Source organism: Condylura cristata, unplaced genomic scaffold, assembly GCF_000260355.1.
Source record: "Condylura cristata isolate star-nosed mole 26May11 unplaced genomic scaffold, ConCri1.0 scaffold00015, whole genome shotgun sequence".
Taxonomy (NCBI): Eukaryota; Metazoa; Chordata; class Mammalia; order Eulipotyphla; family Talpidae; genus Condylura; species Condylura cristata.
The window spans coordinates 32,960,281-32,981,158 of NW_004567116.1; the positions used below are offsets into that span (position 1 = coordinate 32,960,281).

The 20,878-nt window shown below is 34.6% G+C and overlaps 1 protein-coding gene across 3 annotated transcripts in view; it reads left to right on the forward strand.

Moving 5' to 3' along the window:
- The window catches only part of SBF2 (SET binding factor 2), a 315,525-nt gene that overhangs the window by 224,600 nt on the left and 70,047 nt on the right, over positions 1-20,878 (forward strand). The window lies entirely within an intron of this gene.

A 20,878-nucleotide genomic window follows, 5' to 3' on the forward strand; every position in this document is an offset into this window, starting at 1 on the left:
ACCAGTAAAATAATTGTTAATTCCTCCCTTTGTGCCATCTACTGTAAAATTGGAGAAGAGTGGGAGGGCAGGCAGGAAAGATGATTGTAAATTAGATAGGCCTTACCCAACAGGACAACATGAGAGTTGGAAGAAAATTTTAGACTATGAATTTTGAATTATTCAATTAATATTTCAAAATATTTTAATAAAGCAGTTAAAGTACATGAACCACTTGTACATACTGACATCATGTGTAATAATGGCAAGTAATTATACCATTTGTATACCTAAGTCCCAAAAAGCTTTGGTTTATGGATTTACTCCCTTAGGTGTTTCTATGAAATATTTGGATTGTATGTACATAATTTGTTGAGTTTTCTTTAAATATTACTGTATATAGTTGCAGGAAGGTGAATGATTCTTGATGCAGTTCAAAAGACACATGAAACAGTCAGGAAAGAGTCAAAGTGAGCACACATTTCAGTGCCCCTCAAAGGGCTTGAGCAGGTAAAAACCCTCCTGGGTCAGGTGCTTGTGAGCACAAGTATTTTGTACAACTAAGGGTCCGCCACAGATATTCATCTTCATTTCAGTTTTGTTCCACAAAAAGTAAACTCCATATACTTTATAGAAGCATGCCACCAAAAACTATATAGAAGGAAAATGCAGGGTTAGAGTCAGCTTTCTACCGAGAAAAATGGTAGGAAGACTAATGAGTATAACAGAAATCCTAACTACAACCCACTTCCCTTTTATTTGTTGTATATGTATGTTGAACTTACCAAAAAGACTTCGTTTAAAGAAAGTATGAAACTACATTTTAAGAAAAACCTGTTCATTTGAATTTGTGCTGTAAGATATTTTTGTGGTTCTGTGTAGAAAACAATGAGAATGGCAAATTTTAAATGGTCCAGAGCATGTTCCAAATATGTTTATTGAGTTGATTAGCCAGTTTTTAATACAAAAGACCAAAAAAAAAATCTCCTGCATCCAGTTCATTGCTCTATACAATCTCTCATTCATTGGCCCTGAGTCCATAATTCGCAATCCAGATGCACTTTTTTTTTTATAAGATTTATTTATTTGCGCATACAGAACTGGGGTACAGGCCAGAGGCTCAGGGGCAGCGAGAGGCTTCACCAGAGACTGAGTGGGGAGCAGAACAGGCAGATCGACGAAGTACACTGCTGAGAGGAGCAGCGGGCGGGTCAGGAGAGGTCTGCCACGCCATGTGGTCACCTCCAGTGCAGGCGGGGATCAAACTTATGTGGAAGTGGCTTAAGCTTCTTAGTGCTGTGCTTTAAACCCCCCTGCACCAGCAGGGAGGGCCAACCCAGATGCACTTTTAAATCACCTAGAATGCTTTCAAAGACACTAGTTGTCCAATTCTCATAAAAGTCCATTTTTAGGTAAAATCTCTAGGGCAGAGGCCTGGACATTAGTGTCTTAAAAGAGCTACAGTTAGACTTAAAAGTCTTTGGAGATCCCCAAGTCTTGAGAGTCGGTTGTTAACTTTTGTGAACATGCTGATGATGTCTAATAGAGCTTAATAACACACTTTAGCTATAAGAACAGTACTTCCTTAGGGAAGGAGACCCAAGATTTTTAAATCTGTAAAATAAGTTTGTACCTGTTTTTTTTTTAGATTTATAAGTCCAAAGTTCTAAAGACAGGTAAAAGAAAAATGAGGGATACCTACTTTATTTCACTGCACCTGTTGATTCAATTTTTTAAATATTCAGCACTTTGTACTCAGAACTGTTGCCTATGCCTTTGAGGAACTTGTGATATATTATTGAGTCAGGAGAAAATAACAACATATAACAATAATATTGACAACCTCCTAGGTACCAGGACATTGTATTAAGTATTTTACATGTGCTATGTTATTTTATCTTCATGAGCATAACCTTGGTAAGTTATGAGACAAAACAAATAAGGAAAATAAAGCACAGAAAAATTACATGACATATCCAGAATTATTACATAACATATCCAAAGGTACTCCAAATCCTATTTTCCTAACCATCAGTCAGCTTGTACAGTAATGGGAGATGATGAAATGGTTGTTTCTAAGCTAACTTTGAGGCTATTATTTCTGAGCTTTAAGTTAGTAGAAATACTGATACTTAATAATATGTCATTGTTTACAGTGTTAGTTAACACAGCTGTTATTGTTATATGGGTATTTGATGCCAAGTTTTGACACCCAGATATGATCCAAAAGGAATGGTTATAAGTGCATGCTTAGGTCATCAGCATAAACTAAACAGCATTTTATTAACTTTGCAATGTAGTTGGCTTGAAAGAACACTGGTCAGTGCAAAAGAAGATACCTTTAAGGTTGTTAGAAGTTTCACAATATATACACCATATATAGTAGTATTAATCAATGGCCCGTGCTAAATTACTTATATTACAAATGTTTGTTGAAGCTATATAGTTACTTATCTTCTGTGGTTCAGGATTTCATATCACCATTAGCAATTCTTGTTCTTCCTAATAGTTTACTGATTTCATCCTGAACCTGCAATTTTGTAGGACATTTTCTATAAAATGAAAGTATGAATTAATAATTATCAGATATTCACAAATAATGGTGAGCTTGTGTTTGCTCTAGTAGCCCTAGAATGCTCTTTGTGAAATGCTCTCTGGCTGCCATTTGCATTTTTGCTGTCTCTCTAGTTAGGGAGAAATTTGTATTAGACTGGGATTTTTGTCTGTTAACTAAGTAATACATTTCCCAAGTGCATGTTTGGTGTCTTGATTCATTATGTTATAAAGATCTATGGCGTTAACAAAGCAAGCTGGGGGAAAAAACATTTCACTTTCCTGTTTTTCTTACAAAACAGTTTCAGTTGTTTAATTGGGAGGGAGGGTACAGAGACTTATATTTGGCCAAAGTTAAAATCTGTTATCTTTTCCATCCAAAAAAAGTTAACTGAAGTTGACATGATTTCTGGGAAGTGCATTGCAGCTGACATCTGAGTATATATACCCCATGCCAGAGTGTTAGGCTGAGAAATTGCTCCACTAGGAATGCAATTTGGTTTCTCTAGAAGGATTGAATTAAAATACAATTTTCTAAATTATAACACCTTTTAAATTTTAACCAATTTTAAGTGCTTAGAGTATAATACTGCTCTGGAATACCATGTCACAAATGGAAATTGTTTGTACTTCCTAATACAACTATGCTATTTCAGTAGCTCCATCCCAGTGGTTTTGTTTTCTTCCTATCCCAGAACTTACAAAATATGGCCTTCATATTTTTAGAATTTATTTATTTTCTTACATCATTGTTGATTTTTGGACAGTATTTGATTTCACCTTCAGGTATTGCCCCTGAGTTCCCCACCACCATAGTACCCGCTGTCTTCCCATCCTTTATGCTCTCCCCTCCCCTGTTTTGTGGTCACATTGTTACCACATTGTTGGCTTAATTTTTTTAAATCCCCTCCCCTGCTATATAGCCAGTATCTATGGTCAGTTTGTAAGTGTTGTCTCTTTTTTAAACATTTGTATGCTTACTCTACAGTCCACATGTAAATGAAAGAAACCATTCAATATTTATCTTTTTCCTTCTGACTTTACTTAGACTAAGCTCTTCCAATTTCATCCATGTTGCTGAAAATCACATGAGTTTATCTTTCTTAATTGGTGAGTTGTATTCCATCACATACATATACCATGTCTTCTTGATCCAGCCATCTATTATGGGGCATTTAGTTTAGTCCATCTGTTATGGGGCATCCATATCTTAGCTGTTGTAAATAGTGCTGCAATAAAGATAGGAATGTAGGTTTCCTTTCCAATTAGTGTTTTTGTGTTCTTTGGGTAGGTTCTTTGGAGAGGAATTACTGGATCATATGGTAGTGTTTTGAGGAACTTCCACACTGACTTCTGTAGGGGCTGGACCAGTTTACATTCCCACCAGCACCAGCAGTTTAAGAAGGTTCCTTTTTCACCACATCCTCATCAGCTTTTGTTGCTGTTGTTGTTTTAAATATGAGCCATTCTCATAGGTGTGAGATGGTATCTCATTGTGGTTTTGATTCATATTTCCTTGATAATAAGTGGTGTGCAATATTTTTTTTCATATTCTTGTTTACTATTTTCATTTCTCCTTTGGAGAAGTGTCTTTTTAGCTTTTCTGTGCATTTTTTGATTGGATTTGTTTGATTTTGTTGGATTGTGTAAGCTCTTTTTAGATCTTCGATATTAGTTATATGGTATGCAAATATTTTCTCTTCATTTTCTTTGCTATCTCTTTTGCTGTATAGAAGCCTTACAGTTTGATGTACTCCCAGGCATTTTCTTCTCCTTTGTTTTCCTTACTTCTGGAAATCCCTCCCAGTGTTTTAAAACTTTTGGCAATACTATCTCAACCACCAGCACATCTTTGGTGCTGTGAAAAATGTTAATGGTTCTACTATAGTTTATCCTTAGCTGCCAGTGCTATATATTTTTCTATCCAAATACAAATCTTACTGTATTTAATCATTTAGTTCAGGTATAGCTTTATCACCCTGGTTTTCTTCTTTGACTTGAAAATTTTAGTTTCTATAGTCAAAAATATTTTAAGAATTTTTCCTATGCTGAGAAAGGTAAAGGAGTATCGCACCTTTAAGTTTATGATTGATGTGTATAATCTTAAAACATCATTGACCCCATATCATTTTGTTCCATATGAAGTGCATGCCAAAGTCATTTAAAAGATTAACACATCTCAAAAAGAAAGAAAAAATTAGCATATCTCAAAGATGAAGTTAAATAAATCATAACTATTTCCTATTACTTTTCCTACCTAAAATTGAAAATCATACTTCTTGTTACTAAGTCATTGATGATTGTGTTGGAAAGGACAGGCCACCTTTACACTTCCTTTTAGGATAGTATCTATTTAGCTTTTAAATATGAAAACTATAATGGAAAAGGTAATTTAGAATCAAATCACAAAATGCTTGAAGATCATGTTAAAAAGCTTACACTGTTTTTCTCTAGTCAGTAAAAAGGATGCAATCACATACTCTTAAGCAGGATAATGATATGATTGTGCTTCAGAAATGTACAGTGGTGTAGATATTCAGGAAGGTTGAGAATTTGTAGCAACAGAAGCCATTTAGTAGGTTAGTATAGCTAGATATGTGTTTGACTAGAGTCCTAAGGGAGAGATCCACACGAAAAGTTATCTATAGCATGGTTTGCTTTTAGCAAGGGTTACAAGCCAAATATCTACAAATAATGCAAATGAATTAAGGAGGCCAAAGTAAGAGTCCATCTGAGGGCAACTCCAGCAGTTATCACTATGCAAGAGTACAGAAACATTGTTAACACATATCAGTTTTTCTTTTCTTTCTTTCTTTCCTGTGTAGAACTGGGTATAGAGAATTCACCAGAAACAAAGTGGGGTAAGAGACTTCACCAGAAACAAAGTGGGGAGTAGAACAAGCAGATGTACTGAAAAACAGTGCTAAGGGGAGCAGCAGTCAAAAACAGGAGAGGTCTGCTGTGCCATGTGTGGGTCAGCTCCCTGGCCAGGGATTGAACTCAGGCCGTCGGGTGATAACACTGCGGCTTAATCTCTAGGCCATCAGGGAGGCCCCACATCTCAATTTTTCAAAAGAAACTGAAAATTTAACTTTATATTGAATCTATTCATTTTAAAGTGTTGGCTTAGATTTTTTTAAATCCTTAGACAACCAAAACAAAACATTTAAAGATGCAACTAATAATGAATTCTTACTGTGTGGTATCATAAGGAAATGGCCTAAGGATAGGAATTAGAAATCATTTGGCGAGGCATATAGCCTAATAACATAATTAAGAAAAGAATGGGAAATGGAAAACTCATGACTCCCTATGGGTAACAAAAGAAAAGATTTTATTAACATCTGTTCCCTAAAGAGCACTTTATAAATAGATTACTCTTGTAGTTTAATTTTGCTTAGGTAGCACTACTTCCTTCTTAATTAGTCAGCATTGTTAGCATTTTTGAGAAATTGTAGATGCAACGGGGATTTGTAGAGGAGCTGCAGAATTACAAAAGTTATTACAGCAGAATATGTTATGTGGTGCTATAAATACTTGACTCAGTGACTCAGCAAATTCTTTTTATGTCCAAAGAGGAAACATTTTGTACCTAACTCATGAAGTCTGTTTTTAATTTCTGCAGCTTTGCATTTGTCCTTGTTTGTCACTAATAAATTTTTACATGATGTGAGAGGCACTAAGGTAAAGAAAGACCACTTTCAGGGGGATGTTTATGTATTCACCAGAGTGAACAAGTATTGACGACTTCAGTATTGATGGGAGGAGTAAACTACCAGCTAAAAGTCAAAGAACCATCTGGAATGACTGAGAAATTAGATACCTTTCTTACACTCTTATGTGACATATCCAGCTATAAAAACGTAGAATAAAAATTGTAATTTTGAAAGAAAAACCTTGAGAAATACATAAATAATCTTTGTAGAATTTGACATTCAGTGTAACTCCAGTGTCCATATTTAAGGTATTTTAACTAGACATTTGAATTGATGTCAAGCTATTCCAGAGATGGTAGCTGTTTTCAAAGGTTTTGAAACTTTTTGAGACTTTCTGTATACAGAATTCTCAAATTATGTTAAATTGATTAAACTTACAGTTATTAAATTTAATGTTTAATTTTTGACCTTTTGGTAAATATCTTTGACAATCACTTTATGACTGTGCAAAAAATAGAATATAGGAACTGATTTTATACATTTTCTTATTAAGCAACAGTGTAGTATTATTTTCCATAAACCCCCTGTACTTGAAAGATTTCTGCTGTATGTATGAGTACAAATATTTATGTATTGTACATTTCATCACATTTGCAACTAAAATCTGTCAAAGGCCATATTCTACTTAAATAATTCTGCGAGATTTATAACATGACATTGCAGCACATTATTGAGGAAAAATAGTTGTAAATGTTAAAATAGAACAAAATAATTATTAGATAAGTACAAACAAAATTCTATATAAGCTAGAGTCTTAGTCTACTCAGGCTACCATAAAATATATCATGGGCTAAGTGACTTAAGTAAAAGAAATTTGTTTTCTTACAGATCTGGAGGCTAGAAATCCAGTTCAGTTTCTCTGGCTTGCAGCCCCCTGTTTTTGTTGTTATTGTCTTTAAAGATTTATTTATTTATGCATAAAAGAGCTTGGGTGCAGGCCAGAGGTGCAAGGGGTGAGAAGATTCACTAAAGACAGAGTGGGGAACAGAACAGACATATCTACTGAAATACACTGCTGTGGGGAGCAGTTAGCGAAGCCAGGGATCAAACTCCTGCAGTAGTGGCTGCAACCCCTGCACCACCAGGGAAGCCCCCATCAGCCACCTATTTTCATAAGGCCTCACTTAGTTTTTCCTCAGTGTTTGCATGAGGAGTGAGGGAGGGGGAAGGCACGGCACTCTGGTACCTCTTATTTTAAGGACACTCTTCCTTTTTGATTTGGGTCCCACGCTTATGACCTCATTTAACCTTAATTATTTTCTTAAAATACAACCTCACTCTGGGGTTAGGGCTTCGACAAATGAATGGGGTGGAGGTGGGGAAGGCAAGGGATTTGGAAATAATTTCAAAACTGCCTTTCTTATTCAGTGGTAGGCCACTGGGTTAAAGATATTTCCAGAACTGCAGGATTATTGGCTTTTTATACTATAGTTATTTGGCCACTGCAGGGTAGAGGTTAGAAAGTAAATTTTGTAGTCTCCTTAAAGTCTTAAAAGTAAGAAATGAGCCCCTGGAGCTCAAAAATTACCTCCAATACTAGAATAGTTTAATGGTTTTCCAGATATTTAAATATATAAATATATAGAAAGATTTACATGTATATTATTTATAAAGAATATATTTATATAATAGTTTATTTTTACAGCATTTTGTGCATTTTTCATCTCAGTTGTAATCCCCCTGGGCTTCCCATCACCAAATCACCCTGTGCCATCACCATAGTCCAGTGCATTTCCCTCCCTCTACTGTTTTTGATCCCATTCCCCACTCCACCCCCATATAATGTCTCTGGTCTATAGCTGTTCATTATTATTATTATTATTTTCTAGCCTGGTCCGTTATACTCCTGCTATGAGTGAAACCATCTGGTATTTTTCCTTTTCTTTCTGGCTTATTTCACTAAGCATGATTTTCTCCAGCTCTATCCATTGCTGCAAAAGACATGTGTTTACTTTTTTTGGTTACTGAGTAATATTCCATTGTGTATGTGTACCACATCTTTTTAATCCAGTCATCCACTTTTGGACATTTGGGCTGTTTCCATCCATGTCTTTCCAGTTGTAGATAGGGCAGCAATAAACATGGGGGTGCAGGTATCTTTTTGAATCAGTGTTTTTGTGTCTTTTGGGTAGATACCTAGGAGTGGGATTGCTGGCATATGGAAGCTCCATGTTAAGCAGTTTGAGGAGCATCCAAACAATTTTCTACAGTGGTTGTACTAGTTTGCATTCCCACCAGCAGTGCAGGAGAGTTCCTTTTTCTCCACACCAGATATTTATTCTTATCGAGAACCTGTGTTAGTAATTCCTCCTCTTCCCCCCCCTTGTTTTTTTGTCTTGGTACTTATTATTTGGATCAACTGCTAAAATTTTCTTATACTCTAGAGTTCTGGATATAGTTGTGGCCTTGCCCATGAAAACACTTGTATAAGTTTGGCCTAGTCTATTTGTCAGTAAATAATACTTTCTGGGACATTAAGGTCAACAGTTTGTTCCTCATTCAAAAGACTCAGTTTTAATGAATTTTTACAAAATAAGGAGCAGTAGAACTGAAGTTGAAGATGAGCTATTTGTTTAAAAAATGGACATATTTCTTCTCAAGTATTTTTTTCTTCCCCCATTATATATAGTCAGATAATAATATTAAGTTGTCCTTCTCAAAAATAGGTTAGTCTGCCATTTTCAGATACAAATTTTTTTCAAGAAGGTGTTATTTTCATAATGAATTTCAGCTAGAAACTTAGGTAACTAGCCTGCAAATATTCTATTCTGTCAAAAACTTTTCAAAATCCATTCCAAGAATTTACTGTACTGTGTCTTCACTTTGCACAAATACCACTTTAGTGAATCACATTCACTAAGATGTTCATTGCCCATTTTTGAAGATCACAGTTTGAAAATTAAACTCTTAGGAAATGTAGTTACTGAAGTAACAGTTGTAGTTCTTCCATGGGTTACTGTATCATGAATGTTACCTATAATTTGAATTTAGAAATTTGGTCCCCAAGATGTTGAATTTATTGTGTATAGGAAATTCCATCACTAGAGAAATTAGAGTTACTTTAGGACATGTGCTCTTTGTGTTTGGCCTATTTGTATTTGTCACCCCATCTCTGAAATGACAGCCAAGAAGACTTGAACATTGGAACCAATAACTGTCAGTGCCTCTCCTATTTGCTCATTACACTATTACCTTACTGTAAATTTGTATTTCTCTCTTTCTAAATCAGATTCCCTAAAAGACTGCCTTTGCTTCAGGTGAAATTTTGCACACAAAATAAAGACTGTGTAGAACACCTAATTTAAGCAGTAAAAGCCTAAGGAATGGCCCTTTGTGAATCAAATTACTATGAATAATAATTTTATAGAAATATATCCTGGGTCCTCCCTGGTGGCACGACAGTTTAGGAAGCAGCACTGCAAGCTGGCCATAGCCGCTTCATTGCGAGTTCAATCACCGACCCTGGAGCTGACTCACACGGCGCGGCAGACCTCTCCTGTCTCACCAGCTGCTCCCCTCAGCAGTGTTCTGTTCTGCTCCCCCCCATTCTGTCTCTGGTGAATTCTCTCACCGCCCCTGCACCTCTGGCCTGTACCCCAGTTCTGTATGCATAAATAAATAAATATTTTAAAAATATATATATATATATATATCCAAATGACAGAGATAAACACATAAGAGATTGAGGCTAATTCAAAGAATGTCAGTATCCTGCAAAACTTTGTAACATCCTCACTAATTTTTTTCTATATAACCTAGGATTAAAGCCTTAATAACTTCATTTCAAACTACATAGTTGGTTATTTTATACCATAGTTGGTTATTTTATTGCCTTAATATAGCACAATAAGCATAATCAGCTAAAGTTTTAATTTGAGAGGCTATTTTTTTAGGACTATAGATTTATTATTTAAAATCTAATTCTCACTATGGAACAGAGACTATGCTGGATATTAGCTAAGCCTAAAACATGGCAGGTTTAGAGTTTGAATTTACTACTTTTCTAGGTAATCTCTAGGTAGCAAGGATGAATACCATGTCTGTGGTTGCTACCCACTAAAATTCCTGTATCACATAATAGAAATTTATGTCTAGGCTACTCAAGAGCCTACATATTTTGCAAGAACAAAATTCTAATGTGATGAAAGCACTTTAGACCTTCTTCAGATGCAAGGTCCACTGACTTAGTCTAGACATTATTTTTCTCCTTGTCTCAACTTATTTATTATAAATAAATAAGTTATGTTTACTTCATATATAATCACATTTTAAAAATTTTTTGTAACTTAAGCCTTTTCAAAAAAAAGTCTGGGAGGGGTTTCTCAGATCATTGTAAAAAAAGATTACATAAAAGGTCATTCGATATCTTTAATTAATACCTTATATTTATTGATATATGTATATAAATTATATATATATAATATTATTATATATGCAATTAAAATACAAATGATTTATAATAAAAATCAGAGTGTCCTGCCTTACTTTCTACATCTACTTTTTAGAGATAGCCATATTTAAATCTTCAGATTTTTCTCTTAATAGTCAACTTAATATTGCTAAGCAATATGCCTTTACTCTCTTGATTTTATAATACTAGACATACCATTTGATGTGCACTGTGAGGATTTAGGAGTCAATTTGCCACCATGCCACCACTGTCCATCCTCACTTATAAATTCTCTCCCTTCCACCTGCATGTTCATCCTACCTTTTAAAAAGTCAATTGCTGACCCTCCCTGGTGGCACAGCGGGTTGAAGCACAGCACTAAGAAGCTAAAGCTACTTTCGCATGAGTTCAATTCCCGCCTGCCCCAGAGATGACCACATGGCTTGGCAGAGCTCTCCTGACCAGCCCGCTGCTCCCCTCAGCAGTGTACTTCATCAGTCTACCTGTTCTGCTCCCCACCCTTTCTCTGGTGAAGCCTCTCGCCTGAGTCTCTGGCCTGTACCCCAGTTCTGTATGCACAAATAAATAAATCTTAAAAAAAAAAAAAGTCAATTGCCATTCTGGTTTCTGATTCTTAACTTTTATAGTTCTTTTTAATAATTCATGCATGATTTTTCAACACTACCTTACTTTAGTGTAATTGACATATTATAAACTGTACATATTTAAACTATACAATTTGGTAAGTTTTGACATACATATATACCAACAGAACCAGCACCACAATCAATATAGTGAATATATCTATCAAACTAGAAGTTTCCTCATGCTCTGTTGTAATTTTCCATTCTACCTGCCCTCCATCCCAGTCCTCAGGAAATAGCTAATTTACTTTCTGTAGTTACAGAGTCTGTGTATGGTTTGCATATTCTGTAGTTACACATAAACAAAGTTGTAGATTACATGAGCTTTCAGTCTGACTTTATCATTTCATGATTATTTTGAGATTTATCTATGCTGTTACATGTATGAAAAATGCAAGCCTTTTTATTGCTAAGTAGTCCACTGTATAGTATTACTCATACTTCATTTAATGGAAGGCACGGTGTTCTAAGAAATATATATAGTAATAGTTAGTCAATTTCATCTTTATGTAAACATCATAGAGTATAACTACACAGACCTAGATGGTAAGCCTACCACACAGCTATGTGAAATAGCCAGATGGATCCTTCATTGGATATATAGTCCATTTTTAAACAAAACATCCGTATAATTGTATTGCAGAATTTGTCAGCTCATTAATCTCTTGGTGGATATTTGAGTTGGTTTGACATTTGTTCAATTACAAATAAAACTGCTAAGAATAGTTATATACAAGTCTCATGTAGACATTTATTGTCTTTTTTTCCCTGAGTAAATGCCAAGGAATGGAGTCACTGTATCATGTAGATATATAAGTTTTAACCTTTTAAGAACTGACAAAGCTTCTTCTAAAATGCTACCATGTTGTATGCCTTCTAGTAATGTCTAACAGTACTAGTTCCTTCACATACAATAATTTTAGTGTTTTTAATTTTAGCCATTCTAAAAAATACGTAGAGGTATCACATGACTTTTATTTGCATTTTCCTCATGACTAATAATGTTGAGCATTTGTCTATATACCATTGGGCTTTGTCTATATACCATCTTTGGCAAAGTATTTGTTCAGACATTTTGCCCCTTTTTAAAATGGGTTGTTTTGCTATTGTTGAGTTTTTAGCATCCTTTACATGTTCTATATTAAGTCCTTAAGTGTCTATGAGATGTGCAAATATGTTCTCGTCTTTTCATCCTCTTAACAGTGGCTTTAAAAAATTTTTTTTTATTCTGAAAAAAGCCTTGTCTATCAGTTTCTTTTTTTCTTCTTTTTTTTTAAGGTTTATTTATTTATGCATACAAAACTATGACTCAGGCCAGATGTGCATGAGCTGTGAGAGGATTCACCAGAGACAGAATGGGGAACAGAACAAATAGATTGATGAAGCACACTGCTGAGGGAGCAGCGAGTGGGTTAGGAGAGGTCTGCCATGATATGTGGTCACTTCCTGGGCTGGGGATCAAACTCTCAGTGAAGCAGCTGTGGCTCGCTGGCAGTGCTGCACTTCAACCCGTTGCGCCACCAGGGAAGTCCCCATCAGTTTCTTTTTCTATGGATATACTTCTTGGTGTCCAGTCTAAGAAATCTTAGTCTAGCCAAGGTCACAATGGTTTTTTTTGTTTGTTTGTTTTCCTGTCTACTAGAAATTTCAAACTACTAAGTTTTACATTTAGGTCAATGTTTCCTTTTTAGTTAATATTTTAATATGCTATTCTGTATGATCAAAGGTCTGATTGTTCTGACACTGTGGGTTCCTATGGGCAACTGTGACCTATTTGAGATACACAAATCACAGCAGAATATTCCTTGACTACCTAGGTAGTATAGCTCATATCATAAGGCAGGCCTGGGAATGTATAGGCCACTACTGAACCTGATTACGTGATTATCTCCATGGTGGTCTTAGGATAACTCTGCTGATGATAACATTGAACACATGGTCAGGATGTCCCCTTCCCTTTCCCTTGTAAAGCTCTGTTTCCTATTCCTATCCTTACCTCTGAATCCTATTCCTCATACCATTGTTGCATGATCAGCTTTTGCTGTCCTCTATGACACAAGAACTTCTGCTCAAACAGTGGAGTCTTGCCTTGCAAACCTGCTCCACTACTGCTGTGTTCCTCTTCACATTCCTTCCCCAACGTGGCAAATACTTCCTGTTGCAACAACTGTTTATTGCAAAAAAAAAAAAAATATGCTTTCTCTATTTAATTGCCTTTGCACTGTTATCATAACCCAGTTGTCCATATATATGGAGGTCCATTTCTGGATTCTATTTTTGTTCAATTAATATATATATATATCATAGTATCAGTCTTAAGTATTATAGTTAATCCTAAAAGGACTTCCAGAACTTGAAATATTAATCCTCTAATTATTTTCTTCTTTTTCAGAATTGTTTTGACTATTCTAGGACCTTTAATTTTCCACAGGAATTTTAGAGTGGTATTTTTGGTATAGAAAAAACTTATTGGGATTTGGATTGAAATTATAGTGAACTTCTAAATAAATTTGAGAAATTGACATTTTATCAATATTGAATCTTCCAGTCCATAAATGTGACCAGTCTTTCCATTCATTTAGGTCTTCTTTAGCTTCTCTCAGCTTTTGTAGTTTTCATTGTCCAGATTTTAACATATTTGACAGGTTTATAACTGTAGTATTTCACTTTGTTAGACTATTATAAATGGTTTGGCTTTGTAATTTTAATTTGCAGTGCTGGTATGTACCAATATAATTCATTTTTTTATGTTCAATCTATCCTGCATCATTTCTAAACTCACTTACTTAACCAGTAGGTTTTTTGTAGATTTTAGCAGATTTTCTATACAGGTAATCATCTTATCTACAAATAAAGACATTTTTAGTTTCATCTTTTGAACTTGTATGTCTTTACTTTTCTTGCCTTATTTCACTGGCTAGAACATCCAGTATATGGTAAGTAGACATTCCTGGACTCTTCCTCATTTTAGGGGGAAGTCATTTAGTCTTACACCATTAAGTATGACATGTAGGTTTTCATAGGTACCCTCATCAGAGTACCATTTATTGAAGAGACATTCCTGTTCCTAGTGTATATACTTTGTTCCCTTTTTTTGTATATTAGTTCTCCATTAATGTATGGCTTTATTTCTGGGCTCTTAATTCTAGTTCATAGGTCTGTGTTTTTGTTTTATTCATTTAATAATTTATATAGTTTGAACTCCTAAAGTGTGATTCCTCTACTTTCCCCCTTTTTATCAGGAGGGCATTGGCTTTGGGGGGCTTTTAGTGGTTTCATATGAATTTCAGTCATCTTTGTTCAGTCTCTTTGAAGATTGCCATTGGAGTTTTATTGGGAGTGCATTCAGTATAAATTTATTCAGGTAGGATAACCACTAAATGTTTCTGCATATGGTTTTTTTCCCTTAATTTGTTTGTTATGATGACTGTGAATGTTAAGTCTAGGCCTGTATTCTAGGATAAACCTCACTTGACTATAATATAGTATCCCTTTTTTTATATACTAGACTATTTGCTAAAAAATTATAAATTTTACCTCGATATTTATAAAATATTTGGCCTATTTTTACAATATGTACTGGTTTTGTTATGTGTAACAGTAGCCTCATAGAATTAGTTAAGCATTTCCTCATCTTTATTGGAAGAATTTGTGTTGAATTGATAGTAGTTCTCTTTTAAATGTTTGGTAAAATTCCTAGTGAAACCACAGTGTCAGGAGTTTTCTTTATGAGAATATATATATTTTTCCCCAAAAATACTTCTCTAATAAATATGAGCCTACTTGTTTCCTTTTGAATAAAGTTTGGTAGTCTGTATATTTCAAGGAATTTGTCACTTTAATCTAAGTTGTCAATATTGTTGACATAGTTCATAATATTTCTTTAGGATCATTTTAATATATGTAAAATCACTAATAATATTACCTCTCATTCCTGACACTGGCAGTTTTTACTGGATTTTTTTCCTACTCAGCCTGACTAGAGTTATATCAACTTTATAAATTTTCTTAAAGAACTAGCTTTTATTTTCTCTGAGATTTCTCTTCTTCTTCATTGTCTTCTATGTCATTAGTGACTGTTTTAATCTTTTAAAATTCCTTCTGTATGCTTTGTCTTTAACTTCTATATTGACTTAAGATCTTCTTTTTTGATACAGGCATCTGCTGTGATAAATCTCCCCAAAATATTGCTTTAGTGGTAGCCTATAAATGTTTTTTTCATTTTCAGTTAGTACAAAGTAATTTCCCCCTTTATTTCTTCTTTGTTGCACAAATTACTGGGTTTTTCCAAATAGCTTTCTATTATTGCTTCCTAATTAAACCCATTTTGGTCAAAGAATATATACATTTTACAATTTTAATCTATATAAATATATCTACTTACTTTATCACCTGTAATGCAACTTTGGTAATTTCAGTGATGAAAGGTTTTATATGCACTTGGAAGTCTGGGTATTATGCTGCTGTGTTATCAGTATCGATCAGGTTAAGTTACTCAGTTGTTACTGAAGTGTCCATTACATCTTTGCTGATTTCTACTTATGTTACATATATTAATTAATTGAATTACATTAATATAATTAATTGAAGTCACCCACAACCGTGCATACTTATTTCTTCTTTCATTTCTACCAGATTTTATTCTTGTATTTCGAGGTTTCCTTATTTGGTATATAAACACTTGAGGTTTATGTCTTCTTGATTAATTAACCCTTTACCATTATAAAGTGTCCTTCTTTATCTGTGGTAATATTCTTTGTTTTGAAATCTAAATCTTCTATTATAGCCATTCCAGTTTGTTTTTTGTTTTTGTTTTTGTTTTAAGATTTATTTATTTGTGCATACAGAACTGGGGTACAGGCCAGAGGCTCAGGGGCGATGAGAGGCTTCACCAGAGACAGAACGGGGAGCAGAACAGGCAGATCGACGAAGTACACTGCTGAGGGGAGCAACAGGCGGGTCAGGAGAGGTCTGCCACGCCATGTGGTCACCTCCGGGGCAGGCAGGGATCGAACTCATGCGGAAGTGGCTTTGGCTTCTTAGTGCTGTGTTTTAACCCGCTGCGCCACCAGGGAGGGCCAGCCATTCCAGTTTTATTTTGACTAAAGTAAAGTTTCATTTGGAGTATTTGATATTTACTAAAAGTTGCAAAAATAAGTTTCGACATATCCTCATGCAATTTTTCCTGTCAACCTTAAGTTTTATTGACATAATTCAGTGTCATATAGTTCACCCTTTTTAAGCGTGCAGTTCAGTGGTTTTCAGTATATTTTCTTCTACCACAATTTATAACACTTAATATCACCCCAAATGAAACACGGTGCATTAGCTGTCACTGTCGACTTTTCCCATACTCTACTCATAGACTGCCACTAATTTTCTTTCTTTCCCTATGGCCTTGTCTCTATTGTGGATATTTTATATAAATGGTACTAAACAAATATGTGGTCCTTTGTAACAAACTTAGCATAATGTTCACAATATTCATCCATGGTATAGCATGTATCAATACCTTATTTTTTTAATTGCCACATAATATTGCATTGTACATTAATGCCACATTTTATTCTTCAGTTGATGAAATACAAATTTCCGTTACTGAAACACAAATTCATATACCATAAATTTAATTCTTTGAAAGCATGAAAAAGGCTTTTCCCTCTGTAAATGTTGATAGTATAAATCAGCTTCCTCTGAACCTCAAAATATGTTTTAATTTATAAAGTGCATTTTTTATTATTTGCACAATTTTATTAACAATGCTGATGTAGTGTTGTCTCCTCGTTCTCTTTTTTATATGTCTTTGACATTTTTTTCCCTCTGCTATCTTTTCACTAGGATTCAGGGAACAAAACAATACTCAGTCTACACATTTAATAAAATATCACCTTTAGTTATTTTTTTAAAGATTTCTTTATTTATTAATTGGGGTGCATGCCAGAAGTGCAGGGTGGTGAGAGAATTCCCCAGAGAGCATGGGGAGCAGAACAGGTTGATCAGCGAAGTACATTGCTGAGGGGAGCAGTGAGCAGGTCAGGAGAGGTCTGCCACGCCATGTGGATCACCTCCGGGGCAGGGATCAAACTCATGCTGAAGTTGCTTTAGCTTATTAGTGCTGTGCTTTAACACACTGTACCACCAGAGAGGGCCCCCTTCAGTTATTTTTGAGGAAGGAAAAGAAATTATACAAAATTGTTATATCCTTATTTCATTTCCATTTTTCCTTTTTCTCTCAGTCTTTCTATACATGTGGATATAATCATAGCATTTTGGCATGTTTTCTGAAATGTAATATAAGCTCTTCATTCATAATCAGGTTAACAACATTAGTGGCAGCATAACATTTTTTATGGTAGTAATGTGCATCATTTTCTTCTCTATATTAAACATTAAAATTGTTAACTTTGGAGGGAGTGTAGTTACTAAAGATAATGCCATAATAAATATTTTTGTTGAACTCTTGGGTCATTTGCAGGTATTTATCATCAGAGTTAAGCTTCACCAAATTCCTTCATTTCCTGTGCCAGGATCCACTGAAAACTTTCTTTCATTTCTCCTTTTACACTTAACTTCTCAGAGAGGAGTCCTCAGAGACAATAATTTGTTATGTATCTACTAGTCTTTTTGCTAATTATGTTTTCCCAGCCTCTTTACCCTCTCAGTTTATAGTGCTATTATAAAGAACATTATTAACTTCATCAATCATCACATGTGGCAATCTTGTCTCCCCATGCAGATTATATGTAGTTTGTAGACAGGAATCCAATAGTACTTGTTACTGATTTTTAAAAAACATAAGATTACAGTAAACAAATTGTTTTATCAGTCTCTAAACAGTCTTAAGATAATTAACTCAGATATGACTAAAAATCTTTAAGTTCATAAAAATATGAGTAAAAAAGGAAAATTGTTCATCTGTGATGAATGTAGAAAAAGAATTCATTGTTTTTTAAAACTAAACAATGAAGGGATAAGATCATGTATTTTTTTCTGCTTGTTAATACAGGTTTTTGTTTAGGTCACCAAACAGCTGATAAGGGAAAGTTTCGTTTTATGAAATATTTCAGTTCATAAGAGGAAGTATTTTAGAATAAGTATATTGCTATTTTAGCACTTCTAATGATGAATGAATTCAGGAATTGTACCACTACCTTTAACCACACATAAGGAAAGTAACATCCATGAAAAATTCCTACCAAGCCTATATTTGACCAAGCCTCTCAATCTAATTCTACCTGCAGAAAATGCAGAGGACAAAAGAATATATCACATAGTTTTCTTGGTTGCATTTGGCAACCACCAGACTGGGAGAAATTGTTGAGTAAATTACCTTATTTTTCCCACAAATAGATTACCAGTGGGGATGAGAATTGGGGGTGGGTAGAAGAGAGGAGAGGAACAGAGATTTAAACTGACTTCAGATAGATAAACTAATGGTTACATGTAGACTTTATTTAGATCCTTCCTATGTCTAAACTGGTTATAAAAGTAAGCCAAGTTAGAGATCCTCAGCAATGCGTTTTTTAAAAAAAAAAAGCCAAAAACAAGTGTTTTAATTATGAGATAATTAAAATCTTAACCACAGATGAAATATTTTATATTAGAAACATATTGCCAATTTAAAAAATATATATTTACTAGTACAGATAACGATGGGAATTATTTCTTAGGCCCCTCTCAAGTCCTTATAGATACTACTAATAGGCACTGAAACAGTAATCAAAGCTGAGAGTTGACATGTGGTAATATTCATGCACATTGTTTATAGTAGGAGGAAGTTGGAAACAACACAAATGCCCATTAAGAGGAACAAGAAAATGCTATATAAAGTAGAATTCCATACAATAGTTAAATTGTACAGTAATTAAGAAACTAGATTTTTTAGCTAACTACCAGCTCTTATCCCACCACTTTCTGTCAGTATACACTTGGTCAAGTTACTTAAATTTTCTCTGCCACAATTTAAAACAGGGATAATAATTTATATTTATCTCATTAGTGCATGAGGTTTCTCTAAGAACTAAGTTGACGAGTTTACTTAGAGCTTAGTACCAGTTATGATTTATTCTTGTTGACTGATTAAATCTAGCAACATAAAATAAGACAATAAAGTGTCATTTATATAAAGTTTAAAAACTTTCCAAAAAGAGAAAAGTACCAAATCCAGAAAAAGGACATAACAAGCTTTTATTTGACTTCTATTGATTTTTGAATCATAAAAGGAATTGATTATCCTCTCATCTCTCAATATTTATTAAACAGCTTGATACAGAGAATCATTAAAAAGATTAAGTGGGCCCTCTCTGGTGGTGCAATGGGTTAGGACACAGCACTGCAGGCAAGCTGCAGCCACTTCAGTGTGAGTTAGATCCCAGGTCCCAGAGGTGGTCCACATGGCGCTACAGACCCCTCCTGGCCCACAGCTCTGCTCCCCTCAGAAGTGCACTTCCTCGATCTGCCTGTTCTGCCCCCTACTCTGTCTCTGGTGAAGCCTCCCACCACTCCTGCACCTCTGGCTTGTACCCCAGTTCTATATGCATAAATAAATAAATCTTTAAAAAAAAAAAAAGGCATTAAGTGCTACTTAAAAAAAAGTGGATTAAAAAAAAAGAAAAAAAAAGAAAAAAAAAGATAAGTGGTTTAGGTATTGAACCCTGTCATCCCAACTATTAATATCGCACATCAAATGAATACTGGACAATGCTGTTGAATAAACATATTTCTCTTGCAGATGTACCTGGCTCTTCTGAGCAATCCAGAAGAGATTTTAGACCATTATGAATTTGAGGTTATTTGCACTGTGCAACCAGAGTATCAAATTGTAGAATAGAAAAAACTATATACTCTCATAGTCACTTTCATTTAACTAATTAGGTTGCTTACCATTCTGTAAAACCTACCAACTAATGCTTATAGCCCACTTTCTTACTGCCTATTCTGAGTTGTATGTTGTGTTTGGTCTCAATTAACTATGTCATTGCATTAAATCTTACATAAATCAATGAAATATAAGCTATAGGGCCCTCCCTCCCTGGTGGCACAGCAGGTTAAAGCACAGCACTATAGGGTTTCAGCAACCACTATAGCACAAGTTCTATCCCCGACCAGGGTGGGTAAACATACATGGCAGTGGCAGAACTCTTCCTGACACACCCATTGCTCCCCTCAGCAGTGTATTTCAGTCAATCTGCCTGTCCTTTTCCTTGCGCTCTCTCTGATGAATCCTCTCACCCTCCTGTACCTCTGGCCTGAACCTTAGTTCTGAATGCATAAATAATAAATCTTTTAAAATTTTTAAAGAAATATAAGCTGTATACTTTGAAAAACATCTTGAAAGGTAAAAATTATAAACATGTACATTCTCGATAGTTATGTACTGGTATGAAAATATCTAATTCATAATCATTGTTACTTTAGGATAGGAAGGAAAATGAGATCAAGAGAGGTACACAGTGAGCTTCAAACCAAATCTATCATATTTTGTACCCTTTGTTTAAAAAAAATGTTTAAAGAAAATTTAAGATTTGGTTGAGATTAAGACAAGTTTTGAATATACATTTTCTCTGTTCCTAGCTTCCTTTTGATTGTCTCTCAAG